This window comes from Labeo rohita, chromosome 6, assembly GCF_022985175.1.
Source record: "Labeo rohita strain BAU-BD-2019 chromosome 6, IGBB_LRoh.1.0, whole genome shotgun sequence".
In the NCBI taxonomy this organism is placed as follows: Eukaryota; Metazoa; Chordata; class Actinopteri; order Cypriniformes; family Cyprinidae; genus Labeo; species Labeo rohita.
In genome coordinates, this window is record NC_066874.1 from 14442331 (window position 1) to 14455261 (window position 12931).

The window sequence follows — 12931 nt, forward strand, 5'->3', positions numbered from 1 at the left end:
CAAACGACCCGAGTTCGCATCCGCCTTTTGCCGAAATTGTTTTTCTGCCTTTTCACATCTCATTTTATGTGGAATGGATTTGACTGATGGCGCTCTAAAAAGTGCGCAGACTTATTTGCTGAATTAGAGACGGTAAAAGTGGGTGGGTCCAATATCACTGGTCTTCAAAAGTGGGTGGGTCCTGTCCCACCCACATTCAGTGGTTCCGACGCCCATGTTGTCAATACATAGAAAAGACGGCATCGATTTTACCATACCAATTCGAGCTGGAGTCTGACGATTAAACGGCTGAAGTGCCTGATCGACAAGTTAGCACGGTCTACCGTGGAAAGTGCTCGCAATTTGCTTATGTAAGCGAACCGGGCACACCTCTATGTTGTAAACTTCAACACTGTATAATGCATTAAGGCGGCTTTCACACCGAACGCGGAAAGCGCTGCGCTGCGTGATTTAGAAAAGAACGTTGGTACAACTTCCGGTGGGGCGGCAGTAGTATACCAGTGGTATTTTGTGTTCTAATTAGCAAGAGGCTAAGTGTTTTTCGGATCATTATTTACTTTGTAAAGTTGCAAACCTTTATCAGGGACAACATATGTTGTTCGAAGCTGTGCTCCCACATCGTCAGCAAGTTTGTATCATTAAATCTTAAATGACTGTTAACTATGCCATGTGACATTTGGAGCTTATGTTAAGGGGTGTGCCAGATGAAGCCTCGATTCGAGGCTTGTGTTGTTAACGTAGAAATCACGAACAAAGCATCCCTTTCTCTCCAGTCCCGTGCGAGATTCACGAACCGTGTGTCGGTTCGAACCCCCAGATCTTACTTATTCATTTATATTTTTAAATACCCAGTCATACAAGTAATATGAAAAATACAATTTATTTCAGGAAAATTAAATATTTGCCATATGCACTTCATGTGTACATTATTCTTCTATTACATCATATTCGTACTAGCATTTAATGCCACTGTTTAAGTGGTAAATTAATTTATTTGAGACAGAAATTCAACAAACAAACACACTGTTAGACTTATATTGTGCACGTAACATGAGTCGATCCGTGAAATGTGTGGTGAATGTTTCCTCCGATGGTGTTTCTTTCACATGCTTCTGGCTGCTTTATTTTTTACTAACCACCAGATCGCGCTGTTTTCGACAAACTAGAAGCTTTTAATCTTTTCCCGAAATAGTCAGATTAAATGTCAATTCATACGAGGCTTCATTTGCCCATCACTACTGTCAGCTGAATGAGTGCTAGGTCCCACTTGTTTACTTGGAACCAGAAGACACTTCCGCTTTTGACGCAAGGTCTCATGAGGCGTAGGAAACTTGTGGATAATGTAAGTGTAAATTTCCATGTGAAGTAAACCACACAGAAATTTTACTGTTTGTGGGCGGGCAAGTTGTTCGCGACGTAGAACGTGGGCGGACATTATGCAAATATGTTACTTCGTGAGGTATGGCCGTAACAGAAAAAGATTCGAATTCCTGACGACTCCTTCAGGCAAATGTGAGCCGACTCTTTTTTTGGTAGACAATAACTTTATTTATCGTGCACTGTCGGCTTCACAACTTTGCAGATAGTTTGTTCACATACAGCTACACACTACATGAAAGATCATATTTGAAAAGGCATAATAGGAGCACTTTAAAATAATTGTAAATATCAGCATTCAACGTTTTATGATTAAAGTATTAAAGCATTTTTCATGCATTTATAACTGCATGTTAAATGCATTCATCCCCTGCATTAAACAGTGGCTAAATACGTCTAAATGCCAATTCAGGGGTTAGGGCTCGTTATGATAGGCGGTCGCCTATGGCGCGACCAGCAGGAGGGGGCGCCAATGAGTGCACATACTGGCACTATATTTTAGCAACGTTGAGGTGCAGAAAATTAAATTATATTGTTACTGTTGATGAACCTAGTTTCTATCTCAAAGCAGAACAACTACACTCTAAAAAATGATCTTAATTTATAACCCAGCCATGCTGGGTTAGGAACGCGGACCCGAGAGAGAGCACGCACGTTGTGTTCACCTAGGTTACAAGTGCGAGAAGCCGCAATTTTTTTTTAGCGTCTGCAGATGGAAGCGAGTGAAGGACGACTTTCGGTAAGTAAAGATTAAAAATGTAAAGTCATCATTCATTATGTGTGTCCGGGAGAATTTTGAGATTTCATGGAACGCGGAAAAAGTCGGAAAAGAGCTTTCACTGGAAAATACGCTAACGCGGTTTTCGGAAGAGATAAATACAACGTCTGTAAGTTTCTTATGTCATATTTACAAAAGATTTAGGTGTTAATAGAGTGTTATTAACAGGTTAATGTTTTGGAGATGTGGAAAGCCAGAGACATAGGAGAGCTTCATTCTTTCAGGAGTAATGTGCTTTTTTTTTTTTTTAGAAAATACATGTTTCTCTTGTCTCCTGCCTGTTTACTTCACATTTTGATGCAGCAACAACAGTATGATTACTTGTTCACATTTTATTTAAACCACTGATGTCCATTTTTTGCAGAACTGAAACAGACTTTGAGGTTTACACCACAGAAACCTACTTGTGTGAGGAGGCAATTTTCTCAGCTTCTTTAGAAAAGAGAGAGACACGATTTAGGGCAAGTAAAGGTAATAATTTAATGTTATCTTTATTTTTTTTATTTTTTTTTTTGTCTAAGAGTAAAAATGTGTTATGTAGATGTTCAAAGCCAGAGACAGGATAGATTCATTCTTTTTTGATTGATATGAGTTACTTGTAGAAAATAAATGTTTCCATTGTCTTCTGCCTGTTTACTTAACATTTTGATGCAACAATAGTATGAGGACTTGTTCACATTTTAATTAAAGGGGTCATCGGATGCTAAGTTCACTTTTACATGTTGTTTGAACATTAATGTGTGTTGGCAGTGCATGTACAAATCTACCCAATAATGATAAAATCCATGCAGTGGTTTTTAATTAATCTGTAAAAGTAATATTCCCTTTTTCAAATCGAGCCATTCTCAAATGCCTGTCGTTGTGGCATCACACCCACAGAGGCCGCTCCCACGATAGTTGATTGACATGACTGTTTTACCTCAGATCAGCTGGACAGTCCACCCTCTTTGTTTCGATGCCAGAGTAGGGATGTAAGTTAGACAAGAATATCTCCGATTGAGTGATTGAGGTGTTGTGTTGCTGGATGTAATGAACATAGTGGTCATCATTTACTCCCGACATCTGAGCCCTGAAGATGTAGTAGATTAGTTTGTTTGTGAAGGGAATGCGCCTCCCGATCTACATAAATGCCTCTATGTTCACGTGAATCATTCATGATCCAGCTTCACTTACAGCAGAAGTGAGTATAAGGGTTTTTTATGAATCTTTGCGATCGCCTTTCTTAATAATGTGCTAGTTAGCAAGTTTAGCGGCTAATGTAAACACGCCCATCTCTCCACAGTGAGAAGAGAGGGGCAGGGTGAGCAGAGCTCATTTTGCATTTAAAGCAGCCTCGACCAGAATGACATGATTTTTGCAGAGTTGATTTTGGCAAGGTAAAAAGGGTGTTGTTTTACACAACCATTGAGAATTTCTAACCAAAGTATATTATAGACTTTTCGTTAAGACCCTAAAGAATCATATCAACTTGTGGAAAATGGGCATCCGATGACCCCTTTAAATCATTGATGTCTGTGTTTTTCCATTGCAGAACTCAAACCAACTTTGGAGTTAACAACACAGAAGCCTGTGTGAGAGGAGGCAATCTTCTCAGCTTCTTCAGAAGAGAGGGAAAGACAGTATAAGGCAAGTAAAGGTCATAATTCCATATTATCAATTTTTTTGACTATTAGTAAAAGAATGTTTGCCTTTTTGTAGATGTTGTAAGCCAGAGACATAGGAGAGCTTCATTCTTTCAGGATTAATGTGAGTTATTTTTAGAAAATACATGTTTCTGTTGTCTCCTGCCTGTTTACTTCACATTTTAATGCAACAGTAATATGATGATTTGTTCACATTTTAAACCATTGATGTTGGTGTTTTTCATTGCAGAACTCAAACCAACTTTACCACACAGAAGCCTACTTGTGTGAGGAGGCGATCTTCTCAGCTTCTTCATAAGAGAGGGAAAGACGGTTTAAGGCAAGTAAAGGTCATAATGTCATGTCACCATTTTTTTTTTTTTTTTTGTCTAAGAGTGAAAAAAGCTTTAGACATTATGTAGAAAGCCAGAGAAATAGATGAGCGCTTGATTGTTTCGAGATTGATGCAAGTTATTTGTAGAAAATAAATGCTTCTATTGTCTCCTGCCTGTTTACTTAACATTTTGATGCAACAACAGTATGATGACTTGTTCACATTTTAATTAAATCACTGATGTCTGTGTTTTTCATTGCAGAAACCAACTTTGGAGTTAACAACACAGAAGCCTGCTTATGTGAGGAGGCGATCTTCTCAGCTTCTTCATAAGAGAGGGAAAGATGGTTGAAGTGTAAAAGAATGTTTTATGTAGATGTTAAAAGGCCAGAGACATAAGAGAGTCTGCTATTTTAGTATTCTAGAGCTCTGTGGTAGACAAAGACAATAAACGACCACACAATATGGTTGAAATTATAAAACAGTCTAGTTACCTATCCTTACAGAATTGGTTGCACCTCTGTTTGAAAATGGTTACATTTTAACTAAATGTTTTATTTTTTAAATGTTTTTTTTTAGGCCACTGATGAAGAACAGGTGGTGACTGGGATGAGTGCTGGACAAGAAATGATCTTTCCCCCAAACTGATGCAACAGTGGTTGCCACCCTGGATAATGTAAAAGATGTTGCATGCCTTTGCTGAGCCTTTCATGGCTACATCAATTATCTAAAAAGAGATAATGAAAACTGTCAGTGATGCATGTTCTGTATGTGTTCATGGACTATGAAACAAACAGTAAGTGTATAGTCTGTAAAAACAAAATGTCAAATGCTTTGTTTAGTAAAAATGGAGTTCACACTCATTTATACACATGCTCACAATACTTTACACATTTGCTTGTGTTAAATGTTATAATATGAGTGTTAATGTTGTAGTTTATTAGTGTACTGTCATGCCAGAATAGTTTGTGTAAAAAAAAAGAAAAAAAAAAAAAACTTATTGTATAATTATTGTTAAATAGTGTTTTTGTGTATTAGTTTTATACAATATACAAAATGTAAATTGTAAAATTTGGTCTTAAACGTTATAGTCGGCAAATGTGTCAGTGCTTCATTTATAAACCCTGTACCTGCTAATTCCATACTTTTTCTGCATTTCTTTTCACATGCATGTTACTTTTGAATGTTTTCTCTTGTTGTAGTTTTTAATAAATATTTATCTTTTGACAGTCATTCTGCGTGTGTTAAAGTGATTTTAAAATGAACAAGATTTGTAGATTTAATGCGTAGCTCAATTTGGGTTCATTTTAGCCTAAGAGTGTAGTGTTTTTAACCATAAAAAAGCAACCCAGTATGCTGGGTCAAATAATTCAAACTAACTCGCTGGGTCAAAATTGGGTTGTTTTTAACCCAGCGTTTTTAGAGTGTAATTTTTGGTAACATACTGTGAAACATCTAGTTTAAAGAATCAAACTGAATTGGTTTAAACATTGAGAATTGTTTACTGAAAGCATCAAGAGTGTGGTTTTCAAATGTCTTTGTTAAAATGACCTTTATTTATTCATTTATTTGCTTGCTTGCAATATACAGTATAGTGTTAGATCAAGCCCCCATGCTTAGATAATTAAGATCTAGCCCCCGATGCCAGATCCCATCAGAAAATATCAGTTTTGTCTTGTAACAGAAGAACTTGTCAGCAAAGTAGTCTAATACCCAAACCCTGTTAGCAGGAGATCTTTTCTATTACCCAAAATATTATTAACAGTCTTCTATCAGCCAAGTTGTCGACTAAGGAAAAAAACAGTGAAAGTGAAAAGCAGAAGCATTAGACAAAGTGATGATGATAAAAAGGAGTGTATTAAAAAGGAGTTTATTGAATAGTCTTAGTTACATATGTTTCAGTGCTCAGAAAATATATAGGAAAGAAAGTAAAACACCACAAATATATGCTTTCATGAAGCAAAACACACAGTTTGCATTTGAGAATCCTCTGATCCTTCAGGCTCATCTGGGTATATAGGCCTACATACTGAGTAAAAACTAAGCAAGATAGTTAGCATAATTAGATGCTACACATTCTATCATAACATGAATTAAACTCATTACAAATCAAATTATACACTAAAAATAAAATTCAGAATTTTTCTAACTCAATAGTTTTTGTCCTTTATATTTGAGCACATAGACTTTTACTGTCACCTCAGGAAAATTGTTCTTTGTAAAAGCAGAAGTTTTATCACTGAGCCTGCACTACAACCAAACCCTGTCATGAATGTGACAGGATCATTGTAGTGTATTTGCAGCGTTTTTCGTCATTCTTTGTACAATTATAAGCCTACAAAACACAGAGGTTTGCCATTTCTGTTTCAGTCAAAAGGTGGCAGTGCAACAACTTACAACATTTTTGTCATGAAAGTAGGCTACAAGAAAACAATGGGAACACAAGGTAAACATGCATGAACACAAATATGAAGCAATAAACTTTGAAGAACTTTTCAAATCCAAAAAATAGACTAATGTTTATCGTTATCAATCACATGTGTTTATTGAAGTTGCTTGATAGATTGATAGTGTTGATAAATGTGAGTACTTTTGGGCTGGCTGGTCATCCAGATTTGCTCCATTTTATCTGTTCATAAACAGTCTGAGGGTGGTTTGATGGTCTGTTTTTCCAGCACTCTTTAACCTGAGGAAACATTCATGAGATGAAAACTGTAACAGAAATACATTATTATTCAGATCATTGTACATCAAGAATGCTTCCTTTTGTCTGGCATCCATATTTTTTTTAGTGTCTGTTACCTTAATTATGTGTGTTTGATTAGGGAGACATTCAAAATGTGCTGTGTTTTCAGGGTTGCTTAATGTCTATAGTTAGAGGCCCCCTGACTTTTGAGAACCATTTCAAATGATTCCTGTGGCCTTTGAGCACATAATTACTTTAAGACTCTTTAAGAGAAACAGTTTGGAATGTAGAGTTTTAAAGCATAGTGTTTAAATGTAAATATGAAATCATTCTAGAGTTTAGGAACTGCAAACAATTGAACAACAATCACAAAGAGTATCAAAGAGTAGAAAAAAGCAGCTGTGATGTGCACATTGCATGTTACACATGACAGCATACCTCTGTAATGTGTTTCAAATATATTCATCATGTTGTTTATAAGTTTTTGCTTTTGATTTGTGTTTTAAGGTGGTCAACTGTGTGTGTGTGTTTGTGTGTGTATATTTACCTTTAGAACCACAAAGCCGAAACCAATGATGCACAGTAGTGAAATAAGAGCACACAAAATGTGTAAGATCTTTGTATCTTTTGAGTTCTCTATTTCATCTTCTCCTTCCATTGATTTTGGGTTCTCTTTATTATCTCCTTCTCCTTCCACTGATTTTCCATAATAGAATAGAAAATCAAGGCCAGAGAATTAGAGCTATCCTCTAATCTGCTATTTTATAGCATGAACACTCTAGCAACTGCCTAGTAACCACTCAGAACACCTGAGTAACTGCCTAGCAACCATCTATAACAACATCATAATTATCCTAGACTGTAGAAAAGTGGTGGTTGTGAGGTGGAGCCGTAGTATCAATATCTTGCTCAAACTCCTTGAGTTGCAACAAGACGCTTGTTAAAATAACAGCGTTTATTACATTAACATTAGGCTTGTAGTCTTTTAGCTAGCTGGCCCATAACTAGTAATATTTAGTAATTCAGTAATCTTGTAAATTTAACTTACCAAAAAAAACTAAAGGTCCCTCGGATCTCTTATTAGGCTGGTTAGCACAGTTTACTGCAGAACAACTCATTATGTTGGTGTGAAATAAACAGTAATGGATATGTGGAAATTAAAGTTAAAGCTCTGATCTCCTCATGAAGATCAACAAAAAAAAAGTCTGTTGTCACCTCAGTGACTAATGGAGCGTAGCGTTAGTCAAGCTCGCATCAGATACACAGCACAATCATAATTTCCTTTATAAGGTCCTTTCAGTCATTATTCAGCAGCTATCGCTTTGCTCAGAAGCTAATCACCCACCTCCATCCCCATCTCCTCCTCTTGTCCAGTCAGGACTTGGCATTGGATATGTCTCTTGAGTCAGACCACTGAATTATGTTTTTACATAAAATAATCACTTAGAACATTAATGATAATCTGCTACATTAATCATTAATGTTGGTTTCTCTTCTGTTTACCATAGAGGGGTTATTTATGCTTTCCCTGCTCATATCCATGCTGGGCTGCATGGATTAGCAGGGAGTGTTCGCCCAGAACAGAACCATACCCCCAACCTAAAATGTGTGTTAACTGTAAGTTATTTGACGATAGTGGTCCTGATAGAACTTCACTCAGAGAAGCTGTCGATTATGACGTCACACCCCCATTTTTATAGCATGAATTTACACCTGAACCTAACATTGGTGTGATACAAACTGCCTAAAATGACAGAAACCATCTTTGTAAAATATATATATATTATATTTGAAGTGTAATTTGATTGTTTAGTTTGTCTCAGGTCCAATTACATTACATGGAGAGGGCAGAGTTTATGACCTATACTGCAAACAGTCACCTGGGGGCAATCGAGATGCTCTGGCTCACTTTTCAAAGTATGTATAACTGCAGACCCGAGACCTCCAAATGGGGGCGGGAAGTCCAAAAGTGGGCAGAACCTCCAAAATGGGGCGGGGTCTCGTCACGCAAAGACCTTCACCATTGGCTCTGGCTTCAGCCAAATATTATTGACTTACGTTTCAAAATAAAACTTTATAAATTAAACACTGTTTCTATTTGTTTTAAAATAAAGCTAAATATGCTACATAAATAAATATGTTCAGTGAGAGCAGATCCCAAAGCTCGCGGCCAGTGGTGTTTGGACTGGAGTTAGAACCTCTGCTTAATGATATAAATGGGAAACCCCTGGGAATCCCCGAGCTCTCCCGCGAGCCGTCACAGCACAGCGGAGGGGAAAGGTTTTACTCTATCGCTTTGTTTTAAGAAACTGGGGCATCCCGGGATTTGAAATTAGCAGGGTAGGAGTGGGTATTAATGCTAAATGTAACTAAAAAGGTCCCATTTGTCCGGTGAGGTCCAGCTGGGGAGATCTCATATCGCATAACTGTTTATTCACCACGCTATTCGGCGCCAATCCCACCGTGCAGTCAATTTCACTGGTTAAGGTACGTCAAAGAAAGGCAATGACGGGGTGACGCAGATTATAACATAAATAAATATCGTCCTTTTTTTACTTTCAAGTTTAAATACATGTAATATGTATTTAAATACACATATAAATTATGTATCTAATAAATATAGTCACATTTTATGTTTATTATACTTTTGCAGCTATAATTGACTATTAATAGATTGTAGTGGTCTCACCTCGTCTGCTTTCTTTCCCACAAGCAGCCTCATTATAGTAAACACTACTGAGGCTATATAAAAATTATAGGAGCCTCAGCTGTTTCTCACCGGTTTTACCAAAAACTATAGAAATATAACGACGTATTGTACCTCAGTATTGTAGTACATTATTAAACAGAATGCAAAAATCACATTTCAAAATTTTAATTCAAAATTATCAATTTAATTCAGATTATTAAATTAAATGGATGCCACCTTACTGAGACAATAAAGCCCTCCACCATACCCTCTACTTTATTTTCAACTTTTTGATTATTTCCTTAATTTTTATTGAAAATAAATGCGTTTCCGATGTTATATAAGATTTGAAAAGGGAGAAAAAAAGGTCCGGCAAAAGGCAAATTGGAACTCGGGTCAATCGGGTCAAAAAGACTACAGCACAAGCTTTACCATCTATGCCAGGGTTCCCCGAACTACTGCCCGTGAGCTGAATGCAGCCCGCCCCCACATTTGGACCGGCCCTCTGAACAATGGCAGAGACATGTTTTGAAATTTTAATTTTAAATATATATTTTACTTATATATCATATCTGTATATCAGTGGTACTCAATTCCAATCATGGAATTGAGAACCAACATAACGTACTATCACGATCGAACAGCTGAAGCGCTGAGTCAGCAAGAAAATAAATAAATAAATAAATAAATAACGACAAAATGGCCACATGTTAGGAAAGAGAAAGGTTGATTCAGAATGCAGAGTATTTAACCAAAACTGGACAAGTGATTATTTTTTTGTTCAGCGCAAAAAAGTGGCTGTTTGTCTCATCTGTCAAGAAACAGTGTTGTGTTCAAAGAATACAATCTGCGTAAACACTCTAAAACGAGCCACAGAGAAAAGTATGCTAGCTTACAAGGCCTAATGACAGCAGGCAAAGTGTCGAAGCTAAAAAGTGTACAATCAGCTCACCAGAATATGTTTGTACGCCAAACCCAGTTGAACCAGGGGAAACTAATATGTTTCTCGAACATAATGTATGTAATATGTATGTCTCGAACATAACAATGTATGTAATATCTATTCCCACATAGAAGCATTTGAGGTGAAGATAGCACTGCTTGTGGGACAAGTCAAAAGCAAGACTTCACTCGTCTCTCCGTTACCCAGAGTCTTTCAGCTGAGAAATCAGTGGCCCCATTCCAGCTGAAAAGTCCGTGGAAGCGCTGGAATGCAAGGCGGAGTTTGACGTGTTTCATTTTTGTGTGTGTGCGCGTTCGCCTGTTCTGGAAGTTCCAGTGACAGAAACAGTGACTGAAAGACTTGAGGAAAGTTGGTTTTATAATCGCACGTTCGGACTTTCGCGTTCAATAATTTTGTAATTATATGTGCAACAAAGTTAATTTTTGCAAATTCTATTCAGCGACATGATCAGCCTACTACATTTTTTACAATCGATCAAATTAGCCAAGTGTTGTTTTAACTGCGCATCTACTTGTGTCCACTGTCCAGTGTAGTGTGGTAAACAAGATAAGGGCCGTCTAAAAAGTTTAATTTTTTTGCAAACAGACAACTACATTTTAACCAACTGCAGATGTATCAGCAAATATCACTCACATTATATCTTCTAATGCTACAGATTTTCCTTTAGCAACAATAAAAATGGCATTGTAATGATGGTGTTTGAAAAGATATTTAGGAAATGAAAAAGAATGAACATGTACCTGTACTGTAATTTGGTAACAATCTAGACAACTAAAAAAAAAAATCATGTGCAATCCCCTGAACATATCGCTTCATTTTACAACTGTTTTTATATAATTGCCTCAAAATAAACTAGAACTGCGTTGGTGTGTTGGTTTTAACATATGATTTATTTCAACAGGTTTTGAAAGCATGGGCTGACTGCTCCAAAGCAAGTTACAACATCTTGTCTGGACCCTACAGAACATACTACAGCACATGTCTTGCTGTTTTAATCAATATTTAAGTGTGATAAAAACTTAACAATGTAACAGTGTTCTCCAGGTGCTGAATGAAATAAATGTTTAAACTGTCTTTTATGTTTGCCTGTTATGTGACAACTTCACAATCACAATTCATATGCATTGATTGATATTTACAATCCTCCAGAAATATCACTGAAAGCAAGACAGGAAACAGGATGTTCATTTTGAGTGAACACTTCAAAAACTGGTGGCCTTTAAGATAATTTATAAATAATTTGCACCTCACATATACAGTATATTCCATTTGTACCATTGCTGTGTTTTATTGGTTTCTTCAAGGACACATCATCCAGTTCAATAGCTTTTGAAAGGAGGGACCCAGTGCTACAGTGTAAGTTGAAAATCTTTATTTGACCCTATAGAATATACTACAACTGTAAAATAATTTAATACATATTCAATGGGTTTCTTAAATAGCACACTACCAGTTTAATAGCTTTCCAAAGTAGGATCACACCAGTCCAAAACAAGTTATATTTATCTGACTTAAAATGACATACAAGTCTTTAATGTAGAAGCATTTACTCGAGCTGCTGAATATATCTACCATCAATGTATTCTATGGTGTTCTTCATTGAGACACCTTCCAGTTTAATAGCTTTCCCAAGGAGGGTCACACTGTTCCAAAACAAGTTGCAAAATATTTATTTGACCCTAAAGAACATTCTACATCTATACTAAGTTATTAATGTACAATTATTTGCTCCAGTTCAATAGCTTTCAAAAGGAGGTTTACACCACTCCAAAACAAGTTGCAAAATATTTATCTGACCTAAAATGATCAAAAGTGGCCAGCAGCGGTAGTGAATCGCCAAGTAGTGGCTCGAAGAACATGATGGCGAATTTCTTTTAATGCCTCGGCCTCCAAAAAGTGACCAGACATGAACCCAGTCGAAAAGCTGGTTTGCAGTACATCACCATCACCCCACAATGTGAAGGAACTGGAGGACCTGCTGTTGACATTATGGTACCAGATACCCCAGAAGACCCATCGTCACCTTATTGAATTAATGCCTTGCCACATGGGTACTGTTTTGTGCTAAATGAGGTCCTATAAATTATTAGATAGGCAGTCATAATCATCTGTGTATATAGGCCTACATATTGAATGAAAATTAAGCAAGATAGTTAGCAAAATTAGATGCTACATATTCCATCATTTAACATTAACATTACAATTCAAATTATAAACTACAAATAAGATTCAGAATTTTTCTACTGTAGCTTCCATTTTTCTTTTCGTCAGAAGATGGCAGTGCTGACCTCAGTATGAAGACAATCCCTGCGTCCCAGTGTGCATACTATCCACCCCATCTGCCCTAAATAGTACTGAAAATTACTACTTGCACATAGAATTTAGGATGAATAGTATGCACATTGGGATGCAGGCATTGGCTTATGCCTTGTCCAAATACCCACACTGTGGTCTTGGCCACTTGAGAGCGCGTGCGCGCAA

The 12931-nt window shown here is 36.8% G+C and overlaps 1 long non-coding RNA gene across 1 annotated transcript; it reads left to right on the forward strand.

Annotated features, from left to right (window-relative positions):
* The first annotated feature begins 3383 nt into the window (after positions 1–3383).
* Positions 3384–4117, forward strand: LOC127167298 (uncharacterized). Its single transcript, XR_007827975.1, has 3 exons — positions 3384–3531; positions 3687–3901; positions 4028–4117. It is a non-coding gene; the product is annotated as an uncharacterized LOC127167298 (long non-coding RNA).
* The last annotated feature ends 8814 nt before the right edge of the window (positions 4118–12931 follow it).